Source organism: Spermophilus citellus (genome assembly GCF_964194105.1).
Source record: "Spermophilus citellus genome assembly, chromosome: 9".
NCBI classification, from domain to species: domain Eukaryota; kingdom Metazoa; phylum Chordata; class Mammalia; order Rodentia; family Sciuridae; genus Spermophilus; species Spermophilus citellus.
In genome coordinates this window covers 75142582-75155251 of record NC_138191.1, presented here as the reverse complement: position 1 = coordinate 75155251, position 12670 = coordinate 75142582, and positions in this window count along the sequence as shown.

Here is a 12670-nt window from a genome sequence, read left to right as displayed (position 1 = left end):
ATGATATGTACCTTTCTTGGAATCTCTGAATATAACAGACTGTCCTTCTAAGGCCATCATCTCTGGATCTATCAGCTCATCATACCCAAATAACAAAACCTGTATTTTACAACATGTGATTTGATCACTCCTGTTTTTTGCTACTAACATACCATGAACTTACAGCTATATTGCACTTTCCCATGCAGTATGAAATCCTTCATGAACCCATCTCTGATAGCCTGAGGAACTCTAACCTTTGTATTATCAGGACCCCTCCTGTGGTGGTTGGTCACAGTACAGGGACACAATAAATGCTCAATAGGTGAAAGAATTAGATAATTAATTAGTTAATCCTAGAAACTACCACATGTCCAGTCACCTCAATTTGCATCTCATTACTTTTCAATTGGCCTTTCCACTTATGGCACATATAAATCCAGGCACCAAATTTATATGTGAAAAATGAAAACTACTCATTGGTACACATAAATAGCTAATTACATATAAAACAATGTCAACCATAGCAGCAAATGTCCAAGATGAAAATATCTTCTACAAATGTGAATATTATAAGGTTACAAAAATGTGCCTGAAAGAAGTTCTGAGCAAAAGTGTAGGATGGAGCTTTATTGCCTCAATTTTATACTATTCATCCCAACCCCATGAATCTGAGGGTTCATAAATTCTCTCTGATGATAACTTACGAAAGGAAGAAATGACCTCCATATATTTAAGGCCTTGATGTATAACAACACATAAATTGTAAATGATCACACAGTATTTCATTCCAGGTACTATGTTCTTAAGGAAGAGGAGAAATGGCTTGTAACCAAGGGCCTGGCGTGTGCCAGGATGGTGCCTGGTGTGAAATGAATTATTGAGGTTGAGCCTCAGGATTATCTAGCAAGTTGGGTGTTACAGCAGGCCTGTCCCTTCAAAGTCATCCTGTTAAAAGAGATTCCAGCCTTCTATTGACTTGAAAAAGAAATAAATTCACAAGAGAAGTTAGCCCTTGCTGGAAAGCAGTGGGAGAAAAATTCTGAAAATAGTGAATGAAACAATACAGTCTCTCCTGGAAGAGAAGACAGAACCATTACAGAACATAGAAGAAGTAAGGGAAAGACATCAGTGTCTGGGTTGAGATGGAGCAACATCAAAGTGGGCATCCGGACTGTGCACAGGGGACATGAGCAGGCAGTGGGTCATCTGCAGGTGACTGAGGAATGAGGTGACTGAGAGCAAGGAGGTGTAAGGTTATACAGCCAGGTTCTGCCTCAGTATTTCCCACCTGTCCTACAACCATGTCTGATTCAAACTTTGTACTCCATCAATATTTGCCGAATGAATGAACAAATGAATTAACATTTTTCAAATAGTTTTTGTTATTTAAGGATAAATTTTAAAGCAAATCCATCTGGTTGTGCCTTTGATATCCCCAAGTTTGTACCTCATAAAAACAGGCCCAAGAAAACATATTGTCATGGCTCTGATCTTGTTTGTCATCTTAAGAGATGTTGCTGTTTATTTGTGGAAGGATGAGAGGTAGTTAACATCTGAAGTATCCAATAAGACTTACAAGGCAGGACAAACAGAATATATTGTATAGGGATTTATGAGCCTGCCTTTTTTTTTTTTTATTAATGCTTGATTTTCTCTATCAGCTGCAGTAAGGCCAATGGTTTCCATGTTTGTTTTTCAAGGAACTACCTCAGTGGCTGTCTCAGGGAGCAGGGAGAGATCTGGGTTTCCCAATTCTAAGTCAACCAGAGCAGTTCCAATTTTAATTCCCAGAAAGAGACTCCAGGTTAGATTTTATTGTAATGGCAATAGTACTTAATAAAGATTTTCTTAAAGTTTTCTTTTTTAATGTGTCAGGGCTCAAATACCAACACTAACCCTTAGAAGCTATGTAGCCATGAACAAGAGACTATGCCTATCTCTGCCTCAGTTTCCTTATGTGTAAAAAGGAGATAATAACAGTACATAACTAATAATATTATTATGAAGATTCGTGCATAATATTATTATAATAACTAATAATATTATTATAACTAATAATATTATTATGAAGATTCCTGCTGCTTTGGATCTGGATCTGGTTTGAGTATTCCCCTAAAAGTTCATGTGTTGCAGGTTTTGTTCCCAAATGGCAGTTTTGAGAGACGGAATGGGCCTTTAAGAAGTGGGACCATTAAGAAGTCCAACAACAACAAGTGCTGGCGAGGATGCAGGGAAATGGGTACACTTGTTCATTGTTGGTGGGACTGCAAAATGGTGCAGCCAATTTGGAAAGCAGTATGGAGATTTCTTGGAAAGCTGGGAATGGAACCACCATTTGACCCAGCTATTCCCCTTCTCGGTCTATTCCCTAAAGACCTAACAAGAGCATGCTACAGGGACACTGCTATATTGATGTTCATAGCAGCACAATTCACGATAGCAAGATTGTGGAACCAACCTAGAAGCCCTTCAATAGATGAATGGATTAAAAAATGTGGCATTTATACACAATGGAGTATTACTCTGCAATAAGAAATGACAAAATCATAGAATTTGGAGGGAAATGGATGGCATTAGAGCAGATTATGCTAAGTGAAGCTAGCCAATCCTTAAAAAACAAATGTCAAATGTCTTCTTTGATATAAGGGGAGTAACCAAGGACAGGGTAGAGACAAAGAGCTGGAGAAGAAGATTAACATTAAACAGGGATGATAGGCGGGAGGGAAAGGGAGAGAGAAGGGAAATTGCATGGAATTGGAAGGTGAGCCTCAGGGTTATACACAACTACATATAAGAGGAAAGGAGGAGTAGGAGAAAAATTATATAAGTGGAAGAAACGATTTATAGTAGAGGGGATGGAGAGAGAGAAGGGGAGGGGAGGGGAGGGGAGGGGGGACAGTGGAGAATGGGATAGACAGCAGAATACATCAGTCACCAGAAAGGCAATTTGTAAATCAATGGAAATGTAACTGATGTGACACAGCAATCTGTATACGGGGTAAAAATGGGAGTTCATAACCCACTTGAATCAATCTGTGAAATATGGTATATTAAGAACTATGTAATGTTTTGAACAACCAACAATAAAATAATTAAAAAAAAAAGAAGAAGTGGGACCAGTGGGAGGTCCTTATGTCAGTGGAGCCATGCCCCACAAAGGGAATGCTGTTCTCCCAAAATGTGTTCTTGCAACAGCAAGTTGTTATTAAAGCCTGAGCCTGACCCTTGAGTCTCTCTCTAGCTTCTTGTTTCAAGGTGCATTCTCTTCCTCCCACATGCACTTCCTGCTGTGATACCGGCAGTCATCCACCATGAGGTTCTCACCAGAGCTGAGTCAATCAGTGTTTGTACTTTGCCCTTGAATCGCCACATCTGTGAGCTAAATAAACTTCTTTTCTTTATAAAGTTAGACTGTCTCAGGTATTTTGTTATAGTGACAAAAAATGGACTAATTCAATTAAATATATAGAAAATGCTATATACATATTAGGTATTCTTATCATTACCTCATTTGATTCTTCAAATGGTTGTTCTGTGGAAGGCAGTATTTATAACCATCTACTTCGCATGGAGGAGACAAGTAGAATATACAGAGATTTAATATCTTATTCAAGGTCACAGTCCACAGTGGTAGAATTGGGACTGAAATACAGATCTAGTGGACAGTGAAGCCTGTATTCTTACTCTCACATGGAGGTGAAGTGTAGGTTCTCCAGATAAAAAGGAATTTCAAAATCGCCAATTGTTTTTTTTTTAATTTGACTTTTTAAACTTTAACATTTCAATGTTGCTTAAATTATCTATTTTAAATTGAATATACAACATTTCCAAACAAAAGTTAAGAAGACACAAGATTGATATAAATAAGCATAAGAAGAGAGGCACATAGATCATCAATCATACATTTTATACTACCAAAAATATGGCAAGGACAGACAAGAATTTATTTTTAATTCATTTTGAAAGCCCTCAGGGATCTCCCCTGTTGCAATTGCTCTCCTTCCATTGCATGCTGTATTAGAAGCAGAAGGAAGCCTTTCTTCTCCATGGGCCAGCACCACCCTTGACTTCCTGTTTCAGCCAGGATGCAGGGAGTTTGAGCACACATTCTCATTCAGCTTCAGATTGCTACATTGGGCCCACAGGGCTGGTCCTTTGATATTTGGAGAGGGAAAAAGAAAAATGTTTTCTATCATGAAGAGCCATGGTGTTGTCCCCAATTTGTGGTTCTCCATTTTATTTTGAGACATTATAAATATTTTTAAAAATAATTCCTAAGTTGGAAAGCTCCCTCCACTGAGTGTCATGGAGGGCTGTTGTCATTGGTCTACCCTCAACTACACCCTTCATGTTGTGCCATGGATATATTTGTATAGTTTAACTGGTGTCTTTTCCCCTCCTCTCTTTTCCCCTATTTCTTTTCTGTAGACTATTAATGTAATTTCATAACAGAACTGAAGAATAGCAGACATTGTGCAGTGATCCTGGTCTCCAAAATGGATTAGTAATTGAAAAGACTGAGTTTTTTCTCTTGGGGAAGTGGGTGTATTGGGGGACATATTCACACTATATCCAAGGGCTTTATAAAAAGCGATTATAAAGCTTTATTAAAAAGGTAATGATCCCTGTCACCTTGCTGAGCTGTACTGCAGTTCAAGAGGTCTCTCCTCTTGAACTGCAAGCCCTGTTGCCTGTTTGGGTGATTTGGGGAGGTTGCTTAGCTCTCTCAGTTCTGCCTTAACAAAGTTGAAATGGTGATGCTAATCATTGATTCCTTCACAGTTCCATTTACCAAGCACCCACCACTTGCAGGCGCTGGGAAGAAAAGGTGACTAATAGGCAGTTTCTAAATTCAGCCACTCACAGTCGAGATCAGGAGACAGATATCTAAACAAATCAGTAGTAAGAAAAAGAAGAGAGACCTTGACAAGAAACGTTTCTGTTTGGAATGGCAGCTGTGGAGGAAGGAGGAACTGGCCATTCATAAGAGTGGCTGAGCCTCATACTTTTCTGTTTCTCAAGGTTATGGGGCAGTTCAAAGGATATAATGAATTTGAATCTTTTGAAAACTCGGAAGAGCAATTTGCATGTGCAGCAGATGCTGTCATGAGCCTTCTGTGTTCCCATGCCATTGCCACTTCAGGGCAAACCCGGGACTGGAAACCTCCAGCACCTGCGTGTCTGCTGGGGGGACTTTGCAGTCTCCAGAGCCCTCCCGCTTCACCACCTGTGCTGTGCAGTGGGTGCCAAGCAATCAACGCACACCACCCCGCACAGAGCAGTCGGCAACCGCAGAGATCCCACCGCTCTCTCTCACCCTCGGGGGGAATAACTGAGGCCCGAGTTCTACACTGGCTGCCAGAATTTCCTCTGCAGAATTGGGCTCCAGTTGCCTACAGTAGTAACTTGTTGACAATGCACTGTTACTGGCTGCCTTCCCCCGCCTGTGACAATCTCCTACTCCCCCAGTGGGGGTTTCTTTACCTGCCAAGTAAATACTTACAAGTGGGTCCTTATCCCAGGGTATGCTTCTGAGAGAACTAAGACAAGATATAAGCCATTTATTATTATTACTCTATATCACTCTGAAATGTGACTACAATTATAAGCACTATTTTGCATAAGAAAAATCAATGCTTCATCTTTATAAATCTACTTATGAAACATTAGGATATCCTCCACTCTGGCCATTTTAATACCTGCCTAAAAATCCATCCTGAACAACAGTGCTCTGACCAAAAACTTCCTCTCTCACTGGAACTTCTGCAATAGTCACCTAACTGCTCTCTGGCTCCAGTCTTTCCCTCCACAAAGGCATCCTTCTTGCTATCTCCAGAGACATCCACCTAGAGAGTAATTCTGAGCAAACTACTCCCAGCCCAAACAACATTTATGTGCAAATTTATAAAAACTCCAGTTACTTTTGTAACACTCTATGTTTATCTACTGGGGAAAAAATGTTGTAAAGTTCCAATAATTATAAAGTAAACTACTTGGTCATTACTTTCAGGGAAATTGATTAAATACACAGGTCTGCACTTCTGTGATGAGTGATACCTATTTAGATGAATATCCTTGTGCATTGCACAACTGTATGGAGCTACCCTGGTTCTTAGATATCCCTGCCTTGTTCACAAATGGCTTGTCTGTTCCTATCACCTGTCATGAGGTTCCAGGCTTCCATGCTTTTGTCCCTGATGTCCCACTGTTCCAGGCCTATTTCTAGTGGATCCTTGAAAACCAATTTTCTCTTTGCCAGAAAAATTATATCTGAAATGGCTATTAAATGGCTGTGTGTTCCTCCTCTTCTGTGCACCTTCTACTTCTTTGTTCATAACTCAACTTTTACACTTAGCTCATTGGATTGCAATTATCTGCTTACAGGTTTGTCCTCTGCAGTGAGGGCTGCCTTGCTTATCAGTGCACTTCCAGCATCTTGTAGGAGTCCAGATCTAAGGTCAGATCATTTTGAAAATAGTGGAGTGTGGAGGCTGTGAGAGATGGCTCTGCAGTCAGACAGACCTGGTCAAATATTGAGGTCTGTCACCTTCTAGCAATGTGACCTTGGACAAATGGCCTCACATCTCTAACTTTTGGTTTCCTTGTTAGTAAATAGAGAGGTTGCCATCATTGGTCAGAAAGTCATTGTGAGGATTAAATAAGCTCTCCCTGTAATGAACACAATGCCCAACAGCAGGCACAAATATGTATTAACTATTACTTTTATTGTAAGCTCAATAAACATTTGAAGGATGGATGTGTCTCCATCTACACCAAACAGGCAGTCCTCTATGAAAAATGAACCTTTAGATTGATCCATCTGTATACCCAGAAGAGTGATGGACACTTTACATAATTAGTGTATTTTGTCTACACAGCCAGTCTGCTAGAAAGGTTGGACTACCCACCTATTATAAATGAGGGAATTGAGAGCAGTGATCAATGGCTTCTCATGGTCACATGAGAGTTAAGTGTCCGAGGCTGGGGCAAACCTACTCTGTGTGATTCCAAGCTTGTTCCTGAAGCATAAAAGAAGGAGCCTTACTTCTGCCCAGAGGTTCAGGAAGCAAAGCTTCTGGGCCGGGGGAGGTACAGGTTGATAGGTGAAGGAGAAGGAGGCACAGGGACTTCTCTAAAGCTTTAACATGGGACAGTATATGTAGAAAACTCAAAGAACAGATTTTATGGCTAGTTCCAAGTGTTCCTGTGTAGAGAGTCAGGAGATGAGCTCAAAGAGAATGGTAAGCATATAGTCTGGAAGGATTCTGGATGCTAATGCAAAGATTTTCACTTCTCATGAACAACTGTAGAAATCCCTTGAAAAGCACAAAGACATCAAGACTGGTCACACCCAGTGCTGAAGACAGTGTACAACAACATAAACCACCCTCATTGTTGATGGGTTTATAAATCACATTGAAAAACATTTTATCAATTTCTTCTAAAGTTAACCATACACCTAATCATCTGGCCCAACCATTCCACTCCTAGGTATTCACACATGAAAAATGAAAGCACACAGCTATAAAAAGACCTGCATAAGAATGTTCTCAATACCTTTATTCATAAGAGCCTCAAACTGGCAACAACCCAAATGTTCATTAACAGGAGAATGAATTTAAAAATTGTGCTGTATTCACACAATAGAATAGTACTTGATGATAAGAAAGAACAAGGTATTAATATATTCAACAACATGAATAAAACTCAAAAATATTATGCTAAGTGGAAGAAGTCAGACCCAAGGATATATACATATGCTGTCATCTATGTACAGACGAGGCTAATATATAGTTATAAATATCAGAGCAGTGTTTCAGTGCTAGCTTATGGGATGGGGTTGGTACAACCGCAAAGAAGCATGAAGGTGCCTTCTGGGGTGATGGAAATGGTCTCTGTCTTGACAGTGCTGTTGATTAGCAGGTGGATGTTTCTGTTAAAACTCATCAAAATTGTATACTAAAATGTTATGCACTTAACTGTGTGTATATATCTTGAAAAATAAAAGGAGCAAAAATACATCACAAAATGAGAAATTGCCTTTACTTATACTATCTAAAGATTGGGTTTTAACCCCATTCTTGTAAGTCAGACCAATTCAGAGTTCAATAGAAAAATTTGGCCATGAAAACTCTTGCAAAGCTTCTATTCATTCATTCGTTAAGAGGTATTTATTTGTTTTAACAAATATTTATTAAGCCCAACACTTAATATGATCTGGGTAACTTGAGGCAAATGACTCTCTGACTTGGGATTCACTCATTTGGGAAATGAAGATAGTAATAACATCTATCCCATGCAATTGCTATGGGCTCTAAATGAGTTAATATATGTGAAGTTTTTAGAAAAATGTTGGCACACAGTAAGGGCTAAATAAATGTTAGTGATTAATATTATCATCCTCAGTTTGTGCCAGGCATGGTGGATATAAACAGTAATAGGACATAGTCCTGTTCTCAAAAATTTATAGGTTAGAAGGAAGGATCAACAATAAATACAAAAATAAACATGACTAAACCTGCTTGGTACGATAATAGAATTTAAAAAGTGCTTTGAGAACATAAATGACTAACTGCGTTGGCATGGGAAAACCATTCAAAATGAAAATCATCAGCCACCTACATCAGATCTGGATAGTCATTTGTTGTTTTTCAGTGTTAGGGTTACTATTCAGGAGAACTCCTTTTCCTGGCATCTGAAATTTGAAGCACCCAGAACTCAGGCCTGTGACTTCTCTTCTGTGTCCTGGCTTACTCGGGGAGTTCACATCCTTTCCTGCTTGTGATATCCAGGGAATGTTTCACAGCCCAACGTCATGCCTGAACTCTGTGGCATGACATCGCACACTGAGGTGTCACTTCTAAATGATGTTACTTCTAAATACAAATTCTCCACCTCTGGCTCCCGACACCTGCTTCTCCAACAGCACTCCCTACCTCGGAAATACAGCCATGCCATATCCTTCCAGATGCCCAATGTCATATCCTTCCAGTTGCACTGTTATTTGCCTCTTTACTTGTATCTCATACCCAGTAATCAGCAAATACTGAGTTCAGTCATTTCTTAAAGCATGATGACCTCTTCTTACCTAGACTACTGCAGTAGCCTGATGGGTCTCCCTTTTGCCACTCTTGCTTTCCCTAAAGCTCATTTTTAGCACAGCAGCCATGCAATCTTTCCAAAACATCAAGAATCCATTACCTGCATTGAACCCTCTGTTGGGTTTCCTTCACATTGTTTGTTTCATGGCTGACAAAGGCCAAACCATCTGGACCTAGGCTATTCCTCCATCCCATTTCCCTTACACTCTCCCTCCTGCCCTATCTATTCCAACCAATTCAGCCTCTTTTCTGCCCCGCCCCCACCATGACCAGCAAGCCCTTCCTTACATCATGGCCTTTGCATAAGCTATTCCTTTTGCATAGAATGCCCTTTCTCAGGATAGGTTCACTGATCAAGATAGGTCCACATTTCTGCTCAGTTGTCACCATCCTAAACATTGACCTTAGTTTATGCAAAACTTTAGATTTTGCAAAGAAATCACATAAACAAGACCTTAATAAGTAAACAATCTGCAGGATAGATTATCTTATATCCATTTTGGAGAAGAGTTAAGAATGATGAATAAATTTATAAATTCTTGCCCTAGGTAAGCTCAAGACCTGATGCTTTGCCTTGAAGCACAGTTTATTAATTGTACTCATAAGATACTATTAACAATCTATTAGTGTCAGCCCAGACCTAACACCTATAGTATCTGATTTAATCTTCCCAACAATGCTTTGAAGTAGGTACTATTTTGTACATGAACACTAAGGCACAGCTCATGAGGTACCCAAGATCACAGAGATAATAAATAATAGTAAGGTCAAAATCTGAGTCCTGGGAGCCTGATTCTAGGAACTTATCCTCAACCAACCAGCCTACTGGGCCTAAACTCTGAAATAAAGAGTTAAGTAAACTGCAAGACACACACACACACACACACACACACACACACACACACACACAGAGAGAGAGAGAAAGAGAGAGAGAGAGAGAGAGAGAGAGAGAGAGTATTGAACTTGCTTTAGGATTTTCTGTCATTATTTGTTGCATTTTGAAGAACTTCCTTCTTGTTCATTACAAATATAGGGTGAAAAATAATTGTATCTCAAATTTAGTTTACATTGTGTTGTTTTCTGCTTTCCATCCACCTTTGAAATTGTGAAATGCTTGTTCTGAGTTATTAGTCAATTCAGAATTGGGGCAGGACTCCTGGATTTCCAGAACCCTTTCTTCCTCCTTTGATAGTTCTGGCCTTGTGCAAAGCTAGCCTTCCCTCTGAGCTGCAGATTCTACCTGTTCCCTCATCGCCCCACGACATGCCTTGTTTCATAAATTCTCAGCTTCATTTTATCACATAACCTACATTGTAGAACACTCAATTTCTTTTCAATTCTATTCCTTTCTTTTTTTTCCTTCAAAAATAGGAATCTATTTGATTGGATGTGATAGCACCAGAGGCAGAAATGTGGCAAAATTTTAAATGGTGAGAAATCCATCTCAGCTACATGGGTTTTAAGAAGCAAATTGTGATTCCTCCACTCATTTTGTATTGAACTGTGCAAGTTAGATAACTAAAAATGCTTCATTGACTTGTCTACCTGTCTGCTTGTCTCCAAGTCAATCAAGTATTTGTGAATGCTGCCTACCTATTTTCTGCTGTTTCTGGCTATTCAGATTATTATTAACTTAAAGGTATGCATAAAGCTGCATAAATGTAGATGGATGCCCTTGAAATCTCAAACCTCTCAGATCTTAAATAAACAGACTGTCTAAAGTTGAAAAACAAACAAACTAATTGATTGATCCTAGTTCTTTATAATATAAAAGCTCATAGTATTTATCTGGGAACAGACTATGAATTCCTTAGAGATAGAAGTTCCCAATGCCTGGCACATACTAGGTGCTTAACAGAGTGGATGCTTAACACAGTAGGTATTTGATAAATATATGCTGAATCTATAGTTACCTGTCTGAAATCACCTATTCATGGACTTGTCTCATTAGACACACACACACACACACACACACACACACACACACACACACACACATAGTAGGTTCTAAACCCTCAGAGATTGAAAATCTCTGTTTTATTCATCTCTGTGTTCCCTAATACAGACTCATCAGGTAACAGGTGATCATTAAATCACCATCAAATTGAATTAACTTATTTGTTTTATTTATATGCCCCCCACAACCAGACCTTGTCCATTTGGCTCTCAGATCAGAATGCCTAAAATAGTTGCATCAATCTAATAAAACATTTGAAAGTCAGACACCTTGAAGTCATTCAAATGAAGCTCAGAGTTAAATTTTTAAATTTATCCTGGCCATTTCATAAGTAGATTTTGCAAGTAACTAACTAACTGCTGTCCCAGGAGGGGGAAAAAGCATAAGCTTAATGAATTTGGTCAAACATACCGTGTAACAGATGTCCAACGTGCTGCCATGAGTTTAAATCATAAATATGATGGCTCTGTTTGGCATGGCAAAATATATTAGAAGTGTTTTATCGGTCACTGGGCAACTTGCTAGATGGAGGGAGAACAATCCTGAAAAATGCAAGAGCTGCGTCTAGTAGCATCTCAAAAAGAACCCTGGAGAAACACAGATAATCTGCTTGCAATGATTCATCAAGTTGGTCCTTTGTTTCATTAATTTGAGTGTCAAGTGCAACCATACAATAAAGAATTGCCAAGACTGGATAAGATTCTCCTCTGGCTGCTGCTTTTCCTGCCCTAACAACTGGTACTATTCATGCCTAAAGCACAAATTGAATAAGTAGCTTCAAGGATGGCAATGTTGGACAGTGTTTTCAATTTTTTTTTTTTTTTTTTTTTTGCTTTTCCTTGAAAGGCTAAATCACATGGGTTTTTTGCCCTCTCCCTAACAAGTTGCACTGATATTCATTATTGAACCAATCATTTTAGCTTTCTTAATATGAAATATGGAAGGATGCCTCATAAGTTAAAAATAGTTCCTGTTGTATCATCAGTCCAGCAGTAGATTAGTGAAGATTAAAAAAGGATTGTAATGCCTTTTTTGGCCTTGAGAAAGCTCTTATTGTGCCCATGGTTCAGTTGGCCTGTTGATCATTTCCATCTTAATGTAATCTTTAACATTACACTGCTACAGGTGAAGTGTTAAGTAACACATTAAGACAACTATTTTCACTGAGCAATTAAACAAGAAATATGTTTTTAGCTAAATTAGACATTTAACAAATGCCACTTGTAATTTAATGCAGGGAAGAGAGTATTGTTAAACAGGCTATTGTGAATTGCCCAACACTGAACAATAATGATGTTTTTAATTTTAATCAAAGTTCTGAATGTGAAATCACACCCTTTCAGATCAATAGGCAACACCACGAAAGAACCAAATTCATTAGGATTCTTATGAAATAAACCATAGCATTTCCATCTCTAGAAGCCAGAAATTCTTCATTAAAATTAGGAAGAATCTACAAGTTCAGTTAATCACATGAATAAGATGTGCCAAATGTTTAAAAAAAAAACAACTTTAAAATCACTTAGATAAACATTAGGAACTTCAAAGATCAGGTTTCAGAAATATAAATGTTAATCTTTGAAGCAAATAATGAATGACATAATTTAAATGAAATATCATGATCTAAAGA